Source organism: Cynocephalus volans, chromosome 5, assembly GCF_027409185.1.
Source record: "Cynocephalus volans isolate mCynVol1 chromosome 5, mCynVol1.pri, whole genome shotgun sequence".
Classification (NCBI taxonomy): Eukaryota; Metazoa; Chordata; class Mammalia; order Dermoptera; family Cynocephalidae; genus Cynocephalus; species Cynocephalus volans.
The window spans coordinates 103,896,637-103,916,817 of NC_084464.1; the positions used below are offsets into that span (position 1 = coordinate 103,896,637).

A 20,181-nucleotide genomic window follows, 5' to 3' on the forward strand; every position below is an offset into this window, starting at 1 on the left:
GGTGGCAAAATGCCCCACCAATTTGACTAAGGTAAGAGAGGTGATCCAGGGGCCCAATGAGTCTCCATCAGCATTTCTGGAAAGACTCATGGAGGCACTCCGTCAGTTTACCCCATATGATCCTGGTAGTGAAGAGCACAAACCTACTGTGACAGTTGCTTTTATTGATCAGTCTAGCAGAGACATCAAAAAGAAACTGCAGAAGCTTGAAGGGTTACAAGATAAGTCATTGAGGGAATTAGTGCAGGTGGCTGAAAAGGTTTATCGTAATAGAGAGTCAGAGGAAGAAAAAGAAATAAAGAGAGAAAAGTGCCAAGAAAGAAATTTTCACAAAATTCTGGCCACTGTAGTCAGGGAAACTAGGGAGCCTAATGAGACAGTACCGGGCAACAAGAAGGGACCCCTGGCAAAGGATCAATGTGCGTATTGTAAGGAGAAAGGACACTGGGTTCGAGACTGTCCCAGGAAAAAGAAAGAGCCTCAGGGCCCTAAAGTCTTGGCCCTGCAGGAGGTCAGTGACTAGGGGGGATGTGGTTCAGACCCCCTCCCCGAACCCAGGGTAACTCTAAAAGTGGAGGGGAAGTCCACTCAGTTCGTGGAGGACACTGGAGCCAAAAATTCAGTATTACTACGAGCAAATGGACCTCTTCTCAAGGGGAAGTCATGGGTACAAGGGGCTACAGGGTACAAACAGTAGTCACGGACTACCCGAAGAACGGTGGACCTAGGCGTGGGCCAGGTATCCCACTTGTTCATTGTCATTCCTGAGAGCCCCTACCCACTGCTGGGAAGAGATCACCTCACCAAAATGGGTGCTCAAATTCATTTTAACCCCAAGGGACCTCGGGTGCTAAATCGGCAAGGAAAGCCTCTCCAAATACTAACTCTCAGGTTAGAAGATGAATACCAATTGTTTGAAAAACAAGGGCGGGAGACCGGACAGATGGACTGGTGGTTAGAAAACTACCCCCAGGCGTGGGCAGAAACAGCAGGGAAAGGGAAGGCTAAAAACTGGCCCCCCGTCCACGTAGAACTGAAGGCTCAAGCCAGTCCTATAGCTGTCTGACAATACCCAATGTCCCAAGAAGCACCCGAAGGCATCCGACCCCACATTGCCCGTTTGCTTCAGCTGGAGATCGTTCTTTACCTCCAGACAGGACCTGGTATTCAGTACTAGATATCAAAGATGCATTCTTCTGTTTGCCACTGACTGTAAAAAGTCAAGATTACTTTGCCTTCGAGTGGAAAGATTCAGAGATTGGCCTAAGAGGGGAACTCATGTGAACCCGCCTGCCTCAAGGATTCAAAAACTCGCCCACCATCTTTGATGAGGCCCTACACCAGGACTTGGCCGTGTTCCGGGCCTCTAATCCCCAGGTAACTCTGTTGCAGTATGTAGATGACCACCTCCTGGTGGCGGCCGACAAGGAACTGTGTCTGGAAGGAACAAAGCGTCTCCTTACAGAGTTGGGAGAACTGGGGTATTGAGCCTCCGCCAAAATGGCTCAGATCTGCAAGCGACAGGTCAGTTATCTGGGGTACCTTCTTAAAGACGGGAAAAGATGGTTGTGTGAGGCCAGAAAACAGACAGTGTTTCACATTCCGCCACCCTCTAACCCAAGACAAGTCAAGAGAGTTTTTAGGTACCACCAGGTTCTGCCGCCTGCGGATACCTGGTTTTGCTGAGATGGCAGCCCCATTATATCCCTTCACTAAGAACAGTCAGCCCTTCAAATGGGGAAAAGAGGAGCAACAAGCTTTTGACAACATTAAGATGGCCTTAATGTCCGCACCAGCTCTGGGTCTCCCCAACGTGACTAAGCCCTTCCACCTGTATGTGGCAGAAAATAAGGGGGTTGCAAAGGGGGTCTTGACTCAAAGACTGGGCCCCTGGAAAAGGCCTGTAGCATATCTGTCTAAAAATCTAGACCCAGTAGCCTCAGGGTGGCCAGCTTGTCTCAGAATCATAGCGGCAGTCACAGTTTTAGTAAAAGATGCTGACAAATTGACTATGGGACAGAGTTTGGTAATTTCAGCACCTCATTAGAGAGTATTGTCCGCCAGTCCCCCGACTGCTGGCTCACAAATGCTCGCATGACTCACTATCAGACTCTGTTACTGAATTCAGACCGGGTTACTTTCGCTCCACTGGTGAGCTTAAATCCAGCCACATTGTTACCAGACCCGGGCCTTGACCCTCCTATCCATGACTGCCAACAAGTGCTTGCTGAGGCACATGGATGGTGGAAAGACTTGTCAGATCAGCCTCTGATGGACGCCGAAGCCACCTGGTTTACTGACGGCAGCAGTTTTCTGGAGGAAGGAGTATGAAAGGCAAGAGCTGCTATGGTAGATGGCCAGAATCTGATATGGGCACAGACTTTACCTGCTGGAACGTCCACCTAGAAGGCAGAGCTCATCGCTCTCACAAAAGCCCTTGAACTAGGAGAGGGCAAAAGAATCAACATCAATACGGACAGCAGGTATGCCTTTGCCACTGCCCATGTGCACGGTGCCATCTATCAACAGCGGGGCCTGCTAACTTCTGGAGGAAAAGAAATCAAAAACAAGGCAGAGATCGTAGCCCTGCTACAGGCCCTTCACAGACCGCTAAAAGTGAGTATTATACACTGCCCAGGCCACCAGAAAGGGGATTCCCCCATCACCAGGGGAAACAACTTGGCCAATTCAGAGGCAAGGGCGGCAGCCCACAGGTCCTCATCTATTTTGTTGGTTAACGCCCCTGAGCCAGAAAAGCCCAAATTTAAATACTCAGCTGAAGACGTAGCAGTGATCTCAAGGGACTCTAATAAATACTTTGATCAGGAAAAAGGGCATTGGCTTGCAGCGTCAGGCAAGCCTATCTTGCCACAAGAACAAGCCCGCGCCATGATCAAACAAATGCACCAATGGACTCATCTCGGAGTAAACAAATTAACCCAGACTGCCCTGAGGACAGAATATCATATCATGGGGCTAAAACAATTAGCAGAGCACATAGTTAAAAGCTGTGTACCTTGTCAAAAAGTGAATGTTTACAAAAATACAGCGGGACCTGGCAAGAGACTCAGGGGAGACAGAACAGGGGTGTATTCGGAATAGATTTTACAGAGGTCAAGCCAGGCAGGTATGGTTATAAAGTATCTCCTAGTTTTTATAGACACCTTCTCTGGATGGGTGGAAGCATTCCCAGCAAAACAAGAAACAGCCACCTTAGTAGTCAAGAAAATCCTGGAAGAAATCTTCCCACGCTTTGGGGTGCCCAAGGTAATCGGCTCTGACAATGGACCCGCCTTCGTTGCCAAGGTAAGTCAGGAAGTGGCTAGACACCTAGGGGTCAATTGGAAATTACATTGTATTTATACACCCCAGAGTTCAGGGCAAGTAGAAAGGATGAACAGAACTCTAAAAGAGACCTTGACTAAATTAACCATGGAGACTGGCATAGACTGGGTGATGCTCCTCTCTTGGCCCTGTTTAGAGCTAGGAACACCCCCTCCCGGTTCAGACCTAGGAACAGACCCCCTTTGAAATTCTCTATGGTGCCCCTGCCCCCTTGACTTTACTGGGGAATGCCTTGGAACCCACTTGCCACAGTAACAGTGATTTATATGCCAGGTTAAAGGGGCTACAAGCGATGCAGAAGGAAGTCTGGACACAGCTGGCGGCTGCCTATGAGCCTGGGACCCCCGAAGTTTCTCATGAATTCCAGGTTGGAGACGCAGTCTACGTGAAACAACATCGCTCCCAGACCCTGGAGCCCCGCTGGAAAGGACCTTACCTAGTGCATTTAACAACCCCAATGGCTGTAAAGGTAAACGGAATCTCCGCTTGGATCCACGCCTCACACGTAAAACCTGCACCACCAGAGGACCAAGGACTGAGAGACGCCGCCTGGAGAGTCCAGAGCTCCAAGGAGCACCCCTTAAGACTTAAAATTGTTCGGGCACCTAGGGTGTTATAAGATGCGGGCCCTTCTATTCCTCCTGTGCCTGGAGGTCTTTTCCCTAAGCTGGGGAGCGTCCAGCCCACATACCCCTAGAAAGTTAACTTGGTATGTTATAAATTGAGTAGGAAATAAAATCTGGAATTCATCCAAAGTCACCTTGGGATCATGGTGGCCTGACTTGTTTCCAGATGTGTGTAAACTAGCTTTAGGAGCCCCAACCAATTGGGATTAAGAAGAATACTTTGAAAGCCATAAACCCCCTGTCACCACCAGCCCACCAGACCGCCCCGGGATATCCGCAGAAGTAGGTTGCTCCACCCACCTTAGAAGGAGTATGCTAAGCGTCTTTACCTTTTATGTGGGCCTGGGTCCCACCGAGATAGAGCACTCAGCTCCCGGTGTAGAGGGAAAACAGAGTATTTCTGTAAAAGCTGGAGCTGTGAGACTACAGGAGATACATACTGGAATCCCACATCATCCTGGGACTATATAAAGGTAACTGCCAATTACATTCACAAAACAGCAAGGGGCTCGTCCCCCCACCGGTAAGGGCAATTTGGGGGCTCTAGATATCAAGGGGTCCCTGCCTGCAAAGGGTGGTGTCACCCCCTCCGAGTATCCTTCACAGATCCAGGGAAAAGAGCTATAGGATGGGAAAAGGGATTTACATGGGGGTTAAGGTTCTACAAAGAAGGATATGATGATGGGCTGTTGTTTACCATCAAGCTCAAAGTAGAAACCCAGTATACTGCTGTGGGCCCAAATAAATATTTAGCCCCATTGGGGCCTACAATGGTCAAACTACAAACTACTTCAGCACCCCCGGGTACCCCACCAGAGTCCTCAGCCCCCATTAGAAGGTCAAAGGCCGGGCACCAAAGAAAATGTCTAAACCTTCTAAACCTAGGCTTCAAAAACAATCTGGGATATTCCGCTTAATCTCTGAAGCCTTTAAGGTCTTAAATAGTAACAAACTCAATGCTACCCGCTCCTGCTGGCTTTGTTATGATGTTGCTCCCCCATATTATGAAGGAATAGCCTTTAAAAATGAAATTAAAACTGCAACTGATGACTCTTAACTGTCGTTGTCAGCAACAACAGGTCAAACTCACTCTGTCAGCTGTTACAGGGCAAGGAACATGTGTGGAAAAGATCCCCTCCTCACACAGCCAGCTGTGCAATCAGACACTTAACTTGACTGAGTGGTCTGGTGACACATATCTGCTTCCCCCTCCAGGGGGATAGTGGGCTTGCACCACGGGGATTACACCCTGCATTAGCTCAAAGGTCCTAAAAGAAACCCAGGATTTCTGTGTCCTGGTTCAGTTGCTACTTCAGCTCGTTTATCATCCTTATGAGGAACTATTATCATATTGGGATAAAAATAATGGAAACTACCGAACTAAAAGAGAGCCCCTAAGTATCATGCTCTCTGTCCTCTTAGGTTTAGGATTGGGAGCAGCTGGAGCAGCTACAGGAGCCTCAGCTCTAGTTACTCAACATCAGAATAACCAAAGTTTGCAGACAGCCAGAGATGCTGATATTAAAGAAATAGAAAATTCAATTACTAAGTTACAGGAGTCCCTCACCTCTCTTTCTGAGGTGGTCCTACAAAATAGAAGAGGATTAGACCTCTTGTTCCTTCAGCAGGGGGGGCTCTGCGCTGCACTAAAAGAAGAATATTGTTTTTACATTGATCACTCAGGAGTAGTTAAAGACTCCATGGCTAAAATTAGGGAAGGCTTGGCCAAAAGAAAAGGAGAAAGAGATCAGAATCAGGGATGGTTTGAATCATGGTTCAACTTCTCCCCATGGCTCACGACCCTCATGTCTACTCTGCTAGGACCGTTGGTTATTTTAGTGTTGTTTCTGACCTTTGGTCCCTGCATTTTAAATCGCTTAGTAGCTTTTGTTAGGGAACGTGTTAGTACTGTCCAGATTATGATGTTAAGACAACAATATCAGGAAGTAAACTAACAAGAAACAAGTATTTCATGATTGAAATACACTCACAAGAAAAAGGGGGGATTGTAGGGGAATTGTAGAAAAGTATAACTTTAGTATACGCAGTTTTATAACAAATGCTTGCTAAAAACATTTTAAGTAAAGCAGCTTCTAAGGGGCCGTACAAAGGTCAGGCGGGCCCGAGCACACTAAACATTCCAGGGAGGGAATGACCCCCACCCGGTTCCAGGAACTGACTAGTTCCTTATCTAAAAGCCACCTGGCCAGACCCCGGGGAAGATAAATGATTGAGAAATGCGCTGTTCCTTATCGGGGTGCCAGCCAGCCTGCTAAAGCCTACCTGTAAATCTCAAGGCACCACAGATCTATCGGGGTACCAGCCTGCTAAAGCCTACCCATAAATCTAAAGGCGCCACAGATAACCAACAACTCATCCTGTCACAAAGATCTGTTCAGAAAACTGTATAAAAGGTGCTTGTACTGTAAACTTGGGGTCGCTTCTGTCCAGGAGACAAGGTGACCCCAGCACGCTCGAATAAAGTCCCTCTTGCTTAATTGCATCAGTCTCAGTCTCATGGTCTTTGTGAAGTGAGCCATCCCAGCCTGTGGGATTTGTGCATGGTGCATGGATCTTACACACAAAATGTGTACAGGGCTCTTACTGTCTAACTTACTCCCCAACTACTTACTTACTTATATTAACTCCTGGTTTCCCACCCAAAAGTGAAGGGAAAAAACCCTAGACAGACTCATAACTGTGAAACAGATAGTCTTCATACTACAGAAGACCTCCCACATACACAATTATATTAATTTTACTTTTAACAAAGGATGAGAAAACCTTTTGTTTTAAATGTCCTCGGGAAAACAAATAGCTAGAATAATGTTTCAGCACCAATAAGGACAAGAATAGTCAGAAAGAATATTACAGAAGATCAAAAAAGCACAACTATTACTCTTAAGAAACATGGCACAGACCCACTACATATTAGGCGATTCATATTTTAACACTCTCCACAATGGTCCAGTGGAAAAGGGTCTGGTGCAGATAATGTTCAAAAGGCAAAATTCCCGTGGATTACATGGGCTTCTGGAAGACAGACCCATGGAATTTATGCCAGCCCCTTAAAAAGCCCTAATAAGATTAATTTTAATTGAAACCCAGAATATATCCTCCCAAGACATACAAACCAAACCAAAACTCGACTGATATTCTGAAATCAGTCTCAGTCGTTGTGAAAGAAGGGTTTTCCTGATCTTGCATACCTGGTCCTCTATATGCAGCACCATTCCATTCCTGAAATGAGCTCTGCAGCTGGTGAGCTTTTGAAAATCTGATTAAAGTTTTTACCCCCAAACAACTAGTTTTATACGCTGCAAATCCAACAGATAGTTATCAAAGGGTACAATGTGATGGTTTTAATCTTTACTTATTAACTGTTTTGTGCATAGTGGAGAAAATTCTTAAATAGTCTTAATGTTAACACCATGTAAAAAAGGTTGGCACATAATTGGTAATACTGAATGAAATCCTACCTTTCTCTGTCAAGTATAGAAAAATTGGACACTAAAAATTTTTAAATCAGGACTCAAAAACAGAAAAGTAAATGACTAACTCATTGTACATTATGAATTAGAACAAACAGTAAAAATTCAACTGTGCTGCTATACTGAAATATACACTTTACTTAATCTTTTTAAAGGATGTACTGCATGACCATTATTTAACATTATGGTCTGAATTGTTTATATTTATGATATAATTCACAATCATAGAATTATAAAAACAGGGTACACCTTTCCTTCTATGTTAGATCAGTCAGAAATGTGACCTGACAAAAATAGTCCATAAAAATGTTTTCTATTTGCCTTATTCTGAGCCAAACTTTCACTTCCTTTTCAGACTCCATTTCTGTTATTCATAGCTTCTTTAAACTGTAAGATGTTTGAAAGGTTCAGTCCCATATTTCTCATTCTTTCTTATATTTTAACTTCTAAACTGTTTTTCTTGGCAACAAATTATAAAAAATACACTTGGGAGCAAAAACAGGTTTTGTCACTCATAAATAAAAGACACCTCCTACTCTTTAAAAATTTAATTACCAAAAGAAACATCATGCTTCAAAAGTATTAAAACATTAGGAACATATATTTAAAATTCACTCCTTTGAAAATTACAGCATGTAGCTTTAACAAATTTTAAAATAGTAATGTAGTCATTTACTTCTCTAAAGATTTCTGGTTAATATTTATTACAGTGAAGATATTAATAAAATCATCATATTTAATGACAACTTAATAAAACTGATACCCATATAGGTTAAACAATGATGTTTTTCAATGTTTCTAAAATTTTCCATTTAAAAAAAACCACAAAATACAAGTAGCAGACGCTACTTTCTGATCTTAAAAGCACTCTTTTAATTGTCTGCACTGTCTAATGACAGAAAGTTATCAAATCTAAGCACTCTTTTGCATGAGTGAGTTGTTTTTACCAGGTGAAGTCACCTGTCATCCTCAGAGTCTTCTCTTCGCCAAGCTAATCAGTCACATTTCTTTCCATCAATCCCCCTCACTACGCCCTGGTTTAAATCCTGTCACACAGAAATATGTAGAAACATGCTGGAGAATTATATACTCCGGCTTCAAGGTAGCAGATTGTGGGGGAAGAGAGAGAAGTGACAAAAGGAAAAAAATAGTATTTTTGAAAAGAGAAAGATCTGAAAAATTAATACTTATTAAATCTGTATGGAGAGTACAATGTTTGTTACATTATTTTCTGAAATGTTTCATATTCTTGAAATAGTCCATAATTAACTTTTGATAAAGCTTTAAATAAACACACAAGCTAAATAACAGAGATAATGGTTGTAAAAGCATCAAACAATGTATGGTAACTTGTAGGTTCTGAAAACACTGTCTGAAAATTCTCAGGCTTATCAAAGACTGAACATCTGAACACTGAACATCTGGATGCTCTTTTAATATTCCCACCCATAATGTGCTTCAATTCTATTTTACCCTAATCAATTCTGCCATTTCCAATCCGAGCCCATTCTCCACTCTCCTTAGTATAAAAAAAAGAAAGAAGATTAAGCAGTTAAATAAATCCTTTTTTTAAAAACACTTGCACTTGCCCCAAGAAACAGACTGATGAATGCAGCTTAAAAATTGTTTTTGCTAACCTTAATGTTTCTTCTAGAACACTTATTCCAAGTGTTACAAATCCTCTTTAATTTGTAGTTGGTTTGTGCACTCTTCTTTCTATGGTCAGTTCGTATTCTTTTAAAATATCCAGGCACAGCAGCATCATTACTTTCTTGATCATCAGAGTTACATGTGACTACACTGTCAGGATTACATTTCAAAAGACCAAAATTCTAATAATCTACCTTTGCATTTATACTCTCAGACTAAGAACCATACATACTTTTCCTCTAAGTTACAGTCGCCAGATTTAGCAAATAAAAATATATGATGCAGAGTTAAGTTTGAATTCAGATAAAAAACAAAATAATTTTTTAGTATAAGTATGTCCCAGGCAAGTAGTCCCAATACTTATACTAAAAAAGTATTTGTTTACCTGAAATTCAAATATAAGTCTATATCTTGTATTTATTTTATTTGGCACCCCTACTCTGAACGTTTAATATGTCTTCCTTCACTCTGCTTCTTAGGTCTAGGGTAATAATCCATAAGGGGTCTCCAGATTTTTGAAAAAGAATACCAACTTTTTACAGATTTAAATGGAAAAAAAGAAATCAAAGTGAAATATTAGACTAGTCTGTAGTAGTGTCACACCCAACAGACTGTTTGTAGGAGCAAATGCAAAGACTTAGAAAATAGCAAGTTCACCAGGGTGAAACAGTAAACCTCAGGATGATAATATACCCCCCAAAAGCTGTAGCCTAATCAGTTCTCACAACCATCTGTCAAAGGAGGTGTTAACCAAAGTGTTCTTTATTCTACTTTTTATACAGCATTGATAAAAAAAATAATTACATCTATTGACAATAGTTTTATCAATTCATTAATTTATTCAAGAAAAATTTATTCAAGTCTTGGGGATACAGTGAAAAAAAGTTAAACTGTTCCCTCTCTCCTTATTAGTAATATTTTCTTCTCCACTGAATTATTCCCAAGCCTAAAAATATCCTGTAGCCAATCCCATATTTAAAACCTCTGCTGAGCACACAGCCCTCTTCAATGAACATCCCACTTTTTAGCTCCCCATCTGCAGCAAAAACTCCACCCCAATCAGTTTTTTCCTCCACCATTCTACCGAAAGAGCTATTAAGGTCACCAATAACCTCAACATTGCCAAATTCAATGTTACTTCTCCTTCCATGTTTGACCCCTATCAGTTGTTTTTGACCCAGCTCTTTTTGATAGTTGCTTCATTTGGCATCTGGGACACCAGTATTTTTTGGTTTTTCTCCTACATTACTGGCATTTTCCTCTTTGTTGATTCCTCCTCACCATCCTATCCTTTCAACATTGGTGTATTGCCCACCCCACTGGCCCCAGCCAAATTTAGAGCTCAGGCCTCTTCTATATCTACACTCACCCCCCAGAAGATCCTATCCAATCTCATAGCTTTAGTATCATTTACATGTTAATTCCAAATTGTTACGTTTGTCCTGCACATTTCACCAGTACTCCAAATGTTAGTACCCACTGGATCCTCCGCATCTCCACTGGGATGTCTAATAGCTAGCTAAAACTTAAAAATGTCAAAATTGATCTCTCCTGAGGTCTACCTCACTGTAATAAATCACAACTCCATTCTGCCTGTAGCTCAGGCCAAAAAGTTATGCTTTCCTGCATTCATTAGCAAATTTTCTCAACTCTATCTTCAACATATATCCAAAATCTGACCACTTCTCTTCACTATCATCTCTTCCCTAAATTACTGTTATGGACTTTGTGGTATAGTAAGAAATATATTTGGTCTTTGTCCCAGGTTCCTGGCACAGATCCCCTAAAACCCTCGGGATTTCCTGAGTGACGGGAGTGTCTTTCATTATTAATAATGAGCACCTTCAGGTCAGACCTGAGTTTATTCTAATAAGGTGACTTAGGGTGGGGCCAGTACCAAAAAGACCAATTAACATTCTATAACTTTCAGACCCACCCACCTCTGGGAAGACGGTTGGGGAGATTAAAAAGACCAAGGGAAAACCAGAAGTATGGTGTTTCCAAAACCAAGAGAAAAGAGTTTCAAGAAAGAAGTTACAGTCAACTATGTCAAATGCTATCAAGAAACGTGGTAGAATGCCCACTGGATTTATCATTTCAGCAATGTTCTTCCAGTGTTTTGTTTTTAATAAACACAAACACAACAGCTCTGTAAAGCTGGAGTTAAACAGCTGCTCTTCAAACTTCCTAATAACACACTCATTTTCTTCCCAAGCTGATAGCCAAGCTTAATGAATCAGTGACAAAGCCTCTACTTTCCTAACTTCAGGTTGACCAGCAGAACATTCACTGGCCATGCATTAGTATTTTCCCTGGCCTCAAGTCAATACACTGAACAGTCTCACAAAGCCAGCATCTTGACTATAATCTCCAAGAATGCAAAAGTAGTTTACGTCTTGCTTTCCCCAGTAACTGTGTGTTTCCTGGGCCATGACAAGGAACTCAACAAATATTTGTTGAATAATGTGTATTCAGACCATTAAACTGTGAAGCTGTCCAAAAGTTATCTTTAGGTTATTCTTATTCCTTACCACCCTCATGGAGTTTGACGTGCTGTCCCCTCCAAAACTCATGTGGGAATTTGATCCCCAATGTGGCAGTGTTGAAACTGATTGAGTCATGGGGGTGGATCCCTCATGAATGGATTAATGCTCTCCCTAGGGGAGGGGGGATTAATGAGTGAGTTCTTGCTCTATTAGTTCCCACGAGAGCTGGTTGTTTATAGGACCCTGGCACCTCCTCTCTCTCTCTCTTGCTTCCTCTCACCATGTGATCTGCTTCTACCTGCTGCTTTCCGCCATGAGTAGAAGCAGCCTGAGGCCTGTGCCCGATGCAGCTGTCCCAGAATTGTAAGCCAAATAAAGCTCTCTTCTTTATAAATTACCCAGTTTCAGGTATTTCTGTTATAGCAACACAAAACGGATTAATACACACCTCAATCCCCAGAGTCCAGGCAGTGTTGATATTTTTGCAAAGCTTCCCTGACTCCTTAAAGAATTCTCAGAAAGAATGTTTAGTGAAGCTCCATGTACTAAAGGTTCTACTCTAAAACAGGTCTCATCTTAGAAATAATGTACTAAAATTATTTTTGTAAATTGAATATCACCCCCAAATTAATTTCTTCTTGAAAATCATTTATGTAGAATTATGTAATTAAGTTTCTTAAAACAAGATGAAGATGCATTTATTTCTATTTATGCTTAAGCAGAAAATCTGACATTTTTATTTTGTTTCATCTTATTAGCATAATGGACATTTTATTCACTTTCCAAAAAGGTAAGGGATTTTTCTAAAAATACAAGCTGTCTCACCAATAAACAAGGACTCCCACCCTGGGAATGGAATATGAGTTTACCCTTACCAAATTCACACATCATGTTTATTAGCTACCCACAAGTGAGTAACTTGCTAGTCATTCACTTGATTTAACATGATCTAACAAGTCTTTGAAAATGCTGAAAAACATTAGCAACTGCTTTCTTGACTACTGCATAATCCTGAGATAAATTGCTTTCCTTCTTTTTAGGTTCAGGTGTAATGGAACAAATATTATCCAAAATTAAGTGGCTCCTGAATTCATACGTTTAATTTTTTTTTTCTTTTTCTTTTTGGTGGCTGGCTGGTTAAGGGCTCTGAATCCTTGACCCTGATGTTATCAGCACTGTTCTCTCCAAAGTGAGTGAAACAGCCAGCCCTGAATTCATAGGTTTAAAGTAGAAAATCCCCAACAACATGAACTGATTGCATTGGAATCATTGGGGAATTTCTTGAAAATACATATTTCCAGATACCATCCCCAGAATTTCTGATTCAGTAGTTTGGCAATCTTTGGTTTAGTCATTAAACTAGATGTGAACTTTCTCTTTTTCAAATATAAATATTCAGCAATCACCAATTATCTTATTAAAACATATCTTGAGAATGCTTACTGAAAACTGTAAATTTCTCACGTATTACTGGGATTTTCAATTATGTATCTCTCCAAATTCCAGCCTAACTTTCCACGTCAGTACAAATCTTTGATAATGCATGGAATTCCTAAGAATTCTCTTTGAAGAGTGAATCACAGAAGTGGAGGAAGACTGGCCCAAACTTATCAAAATGGGTAAGATAAATGAAAATCTATCTTAATTTGAAAAGGTCTCCAAGGGCTGGCCAGTTAGCTCAGCTGGTTACAGTACAGTGTTATAATACCAAGGTCAAAGGTTCGGTTGGATCCCCATACCGTCCAGCCACCAAAAAGGTCCTCAAGACCTGGTCTATGCAAATACCAATGAGGAGAGGCAAAATGATATAGTAGAAAAAATAAAAATAAAGAGAACTGAGTTCAATACCAGTTTTTGTTTGATGGTAGAAAATCTGGGTGTCTCTGAGTATCAATATTCTGATCAATAAAATGAAAGGGGATTACAAAATGATTCCTTCCTGGTTGAAATATCTGATTAAAGAGAATGCTCAAGCGTGAATTAAATTGTATTAACTCTGAATCACAGTTAGAGACAATATCAGAAATAAAACTTGTAAGACATCATAGCAAACAGAGAGCAAAAAAATGAAACCGAACAAACAGTAAATTTCTCATACTCACTTGCTTATCTACATGCAGAAGGGAGGACTTAAATGACATGCTACAGGATGAATGAATACTTGTATAGGGCCTGTCTAATATATGCTAGTTATTCTGCTACATAAAAGATATAAGAAATGAGATCCAACCCCAATAATTATTCAATTATTCCAATTGACTAATTTTACAGTATAATGTAGGTGACAGATAAATAATGCTTGCCTTATGATAATTGCCAAATATATATTAAATACTTTACTCTCCTCCTCGGTAATTATGCACTTTCTCTTTCCATAAATATTTGTCTTTGCTAAAATTTTAATTTCAGGTAGACATTCTCTCAAAGTTGAAAACTATCCCACATTATATCAAGACTTATTTTATACTGAAAGGGCTTATGCTGACTACCTCCCAGGAAGGTGTTAATGGGCCAACAAGTACCATACATGTTCCTGATGAATATACTTTGTGCATAGAACTCTTATGAATTACAAGTCATTAATACATAGGAGATCAATCAGATCAATATAAAGATTGGAAAAATAAAGTATTTTTCCAGGTAGAAACTGATTTCCAATTGTTAAGTTTATATTTAAACCAACTTTGCAAAAAAAAGAAATAATTACTCTTCTTATCTGGCAAACCTCTGGCATGTGTAAAAGGCAATATAGCAATTCATGCTGTTAAAGTAAGATCAACTGCTCCACTTTCAATGCCAGTTACTCATAAACATTGACAATAACTTACTCTTGTAAAAATCCTTGCTCTGGTCAATGAGCTATCCAGAAGCATGAAAAGAAACCCTAGTCAAGATTCTCTCTTAAAAGGGTGCTGCTGGACTACAGGAAGTTCCATGAGCACAGAGACAGTATCTCTCTTGATGCCCTAGGTGTAGCACAGTGCCTGGTACATACAAAGATGTGAATAAATGAAAGAATGAACGACAAAAGAAAACTGTTCGTCAGGGATCAATGAATCTAAGCCACGAAAAATTATTTCACTCAGATAAATGAGATTTAGCCTAAACTTAACTGGCATCTCTAATTTTTATCATGCAAGACTAGTATTATAACTATCATTTTTTAAAAAGACACAACATGAACTGGAGCTCAATCCAGAGCAGACTCAAAAGCTGAATTCTGAACTTTTTAGAACACTTTCAAAATAAGAAAATGATTTCGATCTATAAAATATGAAATCTGGTGATGGATATATCAGTCATTTGATGTATCCTTACTTTGGAGAAAGAAAGAAAATATGATTATTAGTGTAAAGTGCACATATGATACCACTTATACCAAACTTTTAGCTGTCCCTAGAATTATGTTTCTTTTAAACCAAAGAACAGCAAATACGCGAACACGCTGCATTGTATTAATAAATTAATTTATAAGAAACCAATGTAAAAACAACTGCTCACGTACCCACAACACCTCCGTAGCATATACATACACATTTACTTATTTCAAAATGACATTTTAGGCTTCACGATTGCTAAATTAACCCACAATCTATCATGACCAACTCCATACACAGTCTATTTACTTTTCAGCGTCGGGGATAAAAATAGGAGGAAGATTTCTCTCCCAAAATCTACGTGAAGAAAACAAGATTGCCAAGGCTTTGAAACGGAAAAAATTAATGAAAACAAATTATTCAGGCACAGGAAAGAAACATCATCCCTCCTGGCCACATTGTGGCCTAACACCTGGGCAATCTGTGGCTTGGGTTCATTTTTCTTTTATCCGCATCCCCATCTACAAACCCCAGGAGTGAGGCAGCGTTGGCCCGAGGCCCTGGACGCGTCCTTAGCCCCCGAGTAGGATGACAGCTGGAGGCTTGCCTCTGGGACAAAATAAAAATCGCCCTAGGGTGGGGTCCCCGGGTCTCGTCGCCCCGCCCGCAGTCCCGCCTCCTGCCCGCTTCCCCCGGCCGTGGTGCCCTACTCCTCGTGCCACCTCCACCTCCTCACCTCTCGGCCGGGGCTCACGCGCTTCCCATCCCTCCGTCCGCTCCTGGCACCGCGCGTCCCTCCCTTTCGGTTTTATTTTTACTTCCGACGTCGGGTGGGGAGCAGAAGGTAGGGCCGAGGATGCCAGTAGATCGCTGGGCCGCCGCGCCCTCGTCGCACCCCACGCCGGGCTTGCCGGGCCTCTCCCAGTCACAGAGTACCGCGCGCGTGGGCCGCCCGGTGTCGGGACAGACCCACAGACCCAGCTACGAGGGAGGGTGGAGCGGGCGCCGGCCTACACGTCACCCGTCCGCAGCGGCGCCAGCGTCGGCACGTCGGCTCCGGGCTGCCCGCCGCCCCCGCCCGCGTGCGCGCGCCGCCGCTGCCCCGCCTCCCGCCCGCAGGGCTCGGGGCCGAGAGGCGGAAGGTCCAGGCCGGCGGGGAGGATGCGACCGCTGGCGGGTGCGGGCGAAGGCGCTTGTCCCGCGGACTCCGTGGTGTGACGGGAGCCCGCCCCCGGCCAGGCCTGCCTTCTCCACCTCACTGCCTGTGAGGCTTTCCCTGCAGTGACTTCAGGCTGCCGCGTCTTCTCCCTGCCATTCTCCGTAAGGTGATGAATGAACAAGAACCGGGTAATTGCCATCGTCATCATCAGCCAGAGCCCTGTGGCTGATGAACACTTTATACACGGTTCTCTTGTCTCAAGTTACGCTTTCCGTAAGCTTTGTAGATTCTCAGCTTAGTTCTAAAGTTGTCTCTGCCAGTTGGTCCTTTGATCAGAGGACCCCAGCCAGCAATAAGAAGACTGAAGATTCCCTAGCTCAGTTGAAAACACAGAAAGGTATTAAGAAAAACTAACTAACCCGAAAAACTGTGTGGTGTATGTATGTAGAGTTCTGGGCTAGAAGCCGAGGAGGCAAAGTTGCTATGAGTTAGTAATGTGTTGTGGCCCTTTCTCCTCCTCTCCCCTTTCCCCATAGGGTGATGTGTCCGGACGCCTAGAACTGTGTTTATTTATAGAGAGGCAGCTAGTCGTGACCCAGTTATACTCTTCACTGGCCAGACCACATAGGAAGCGTTGTGTTCAGTTCTAGACTGAGCACTTTAAGGCTTCAGTCAGGTTGAGATTACTTCAGAGAAGAGTAGCGTGGTGAAGAGAACTCAAAAGCATGAGAGGTGGAGAAGTATCAAACTTGCAAGGATTCACGTAGAAGAGAGAAAGCGGCTGAGCCGTCTCCAAATGTGAAAACAAACAAACAAAAACCCATCAAGTGAAGTAGATTTGTTTCATGTGATGCAAACTTCAGGGAAACAGATTTCAGATTCTTAGAAGATCTCCTTCTAGCCAAGGAAGTTGTCTGTCTTAACATGTGAGTATATCTGACCAGTGACTGTGACTTCAAATAGATCCTGAGTGCTCACTCAGTAGGGACTTGATGCAGGGGAGCCACACATCAAGAGAAGAATTGGTTGACAGTTTCGTTAAAGTTATTTTCAAACCTTGAAATTCAATGTATCTATGGACCTGGCCTTCAAGGAGTGTGCGACTTAGACAAATGCATCAAAAAATAGATAATGCAAGGAGGCTACATGACAATGAGAAGTGGAGACAGTCAGTGCTAGGAATTCACATGACAGATTGTTCCCATCACAGTTCTAGAAGCTTAAGAGAGAAGAAGGAAATTGAAAATATAATGCCTAGAACTGCCCTATCCAGAGGGTAGCCACTAGCCAAATGTGGCTATTGACACTTGAAATGTGGCTTGTCCAAATTAAGACATGCAGTAAGTGCAAAATTCATACCAGATTTCAAAGACTTAGGAAAACAAATGTAAAATATCATAATTATTATATTGGGTACACATCGAGTTCATATTTGGTGTCTAGTGGGTCAAATAAAATACATTAAAATTGACTTTACCTATTTATTTTTACTTTTTAATGCAAATTCTAGATAATTTAAAGTTACATAGGTTGCTTGCATCATATTTCTGTTAGATGGTTCTGGTCTGGAAGGAAGTACACTTTATGGAATTCTAAGAACTGTCTCTGTCCTCTTTGTAGCACCCAAATGGTAATGGAAAGATTGTTTAATGAAGATGGCTCCAAATGAAGAGGAAGAAGACTGTGGAAAGTATGCCATGAACAAAGCCAAGAAACTAGACTGTAGATGCATTCTATGATAATGAGTACTCTGTTTTGTCTGTTATGGAAGTTTCTTAATAGAAAGTAATGATAAAGTTAAAATGTATAGAAACTAGTCTGTAAGGAGACTCAATTTTGAATTTAAGGAACTTGATACTGTAGGCAGTCAGTATTTGGCAGTTACAAAATGTGATTATAAGATTATCTTGGCAATGTTGGGTAGGTGGGTTGATGTTAATGGATGGCTGAGAAACTAATTAATACTCATTACACTTAAAAATGTATCATACCAAAAAAATATTTAGTAGATTAATTTAAATTATAGCGTATCTCTAAAGTAGAACACTTTATAGATATTAAAAAAGCATGACATGACTGTATTGCTTGATATGAGAGTGTATCCAAGATGTACAGTTGAAAAATAGCTTGCAAAACAATATATACATAATATGAATCTGTTTATATAAAATTGTGTATTTTTGTATGTCTGTGTAACAGGGTCATTTTGCTAAGAGTGCCTTAATTATCTCAAAATTGTCTCAAAAACAGAAAATCTCAAGGTACAAGTGTTTCCAACCTATTTTCAGTGGCTCGACAAAGTCATCCATGCTTTTGGCTCTTTTCATCTCTGTTCCATTTTCCTTAATGCGTTAGCCTTTCATTTTCGGGCTTGTCGCTTCATAGGTTGTCAGGATGGGCTGCCAACCTGCAGACCTATTTCCAGTCCATCACTCCCTTGGTATCTCCTTCAGTATGTATGTCCACTGGATCTATTCAGCTCACCAGTGTCCAACAGCCTCAGCTTCTAAGCCTTTCTTGTTTTACCTATGCTCAGTCAATTCTTCCCCCTGCCCTTCTTGAACCCTGCCTCATCCTGCAACACTGGGCCTTAAAATTCTATCTTTGCTAGACCCCAGTATAGTTCCTTATCAGGAGTTGATGCTGATTAATAAAAAGACTTAATTCTAAAATAAATGAATGATATTGGGAAGGAAAAAAGTTGGATCACTCTTACGGCAGACATTATTGTTTGCCTACCCAAACACCATTTCTGTCTTCTTCCTTAATTAATAAAATGATTTTGTTAGCATCCCAAAGAACTCAAGAAATGTGAACTCTTCCCTTTACCCTGGAAGTAATTCCATTTTCCTTTGAATAACAATATTGTAGAGGTGGTCATGTGACCAATAGACAATCAGCTAGGGAAGATGCTACAATATGTTTTACCCAGATAGCAGAATTTTCACCTATCATATATAGAGAGTTTTTCTTGGGTTACTGTTCAAGATGGTGGATTTGGCATATAATTTGCTTAATAATCTTTTCTAGATACCACAGAAATAAAAATGTAGAAGTAGAAAAAACGAGGAATAAATAAAAGAGCAAGGATATATGTGTTTGTGTGCATGCACTTATGTGAGGGGATGAGGGTAGGTGAAGGAGAGGAACAGCAAATGAAATTTCAACAGTTTCTTGAGAAACAAAGCCAATAGTAGTGGTTTGATGTGATAACACCAAAACCACAGCCTAAAGAAATATAATGAAGAAGCTACAAAAGCCTTGGTTGGAGGTGCGGCAGAGGGCAGAAGTGAGAATAAGGCCAGAAAATGGGGCTAACATTCTAAAGATGGTGCGATTGAATCAATCACCACACACATCTTCTTTCCTTGTCCATACACAATGAAAGCAAAGTCATCTGCCTCCAGACAAAAACAGAAACCAAAAAAGACCCGAAAATCTTCCCTAAATTAATTGAATAAATAGGACAGAGAAAGTGAAATCTTTTATGTTGACAATACAGAGCAAAACCATTCTCCTTCTGACATTCAGGGCCAGCATCCTGAAAGCCAGCTACTTGCCCACTCATCCTAAAGTAAAACCTGATATTTGTCATTCCTGGCCCTGTGCTACCCAGCCCAGCCACATAGACACAATTCCTACATAAAAGGGAGAACTGGCTGCTATGGTGCTGACTAAAAGCAAAGGTAAACTACATCAACTATCAGGTATTTATATATATATATATGAATATATAATGAAGAATAAGCAGGAAAACCAGCACCATAAAAAAAAAAAAAAAACAATGAAAAGCAAACAGAAAACTAACTCTGAAGGAAGCAGATATAATTCATGAAATAAAAGAAATTTTTTAAGAAGCATTCCAATTAATATACTTCAGTATTCAGAACATATTCTACCTAAAGGTACAAAAAGGTACTCTGAAAAAGGAGCAACCATAGAATAAAAAAGAGTTCTCCAACAATAATAATATGATTACTTAAAAAACTCCATGGAGGTACTGCTTATTAAATCAAAGAAATCCTCTAGACCTAGCATACAAAGACACAGACAGAAAATGAGAGAAGGACTGGCCAGTTAGCTCACTTGGTTACAGTGTGGTAGTAT

The 20,181-nt window shown here is 41.2% G+C and overlaps 1 protein-coding gene and 1 long non-coding RNA gene across 4 annotated transcripts in view; one reads left to right on the forward strand and one right to left on the reverse strand.

Moving 5' to 3' along the window:
* ASCC3 (activating signal cointegrator 1 complex subunit 3) overlaps positions 1-15,883 on the reverse strand; it is a 393,541-nt gene extending 377,658 nt beyond the window's left edge. For all 3 annotated transcript variants that reach the window (XM_063096828.1, XM_063096829.1, XM_063096826.1), the window contains exon 1: positions 15,652-15,883. The gene's annotated coding sequence lies outside the window, so the exon portion shown is untranslated. The remainder of the gene's footprint in view (positions 1-15,651) is intronic.
* Positions 15,884-16,053: 170 nt separating this feature from the next.
* LOC134378603 (uncharacterized) lies at positions 16,054-19,101 on the forward strand. The gene is made up of 3 exons (XR_010023659.1): positions 16,054-16,471; positions 16,611-17,000; positions 17,695-19,101. It is a non-coding gene; the product is annotated as an uncharacterized LOC134378603 (long non-coding RNA).
* Positions 19,102-20,181: the final 1,080 nt, after the last annotated feature.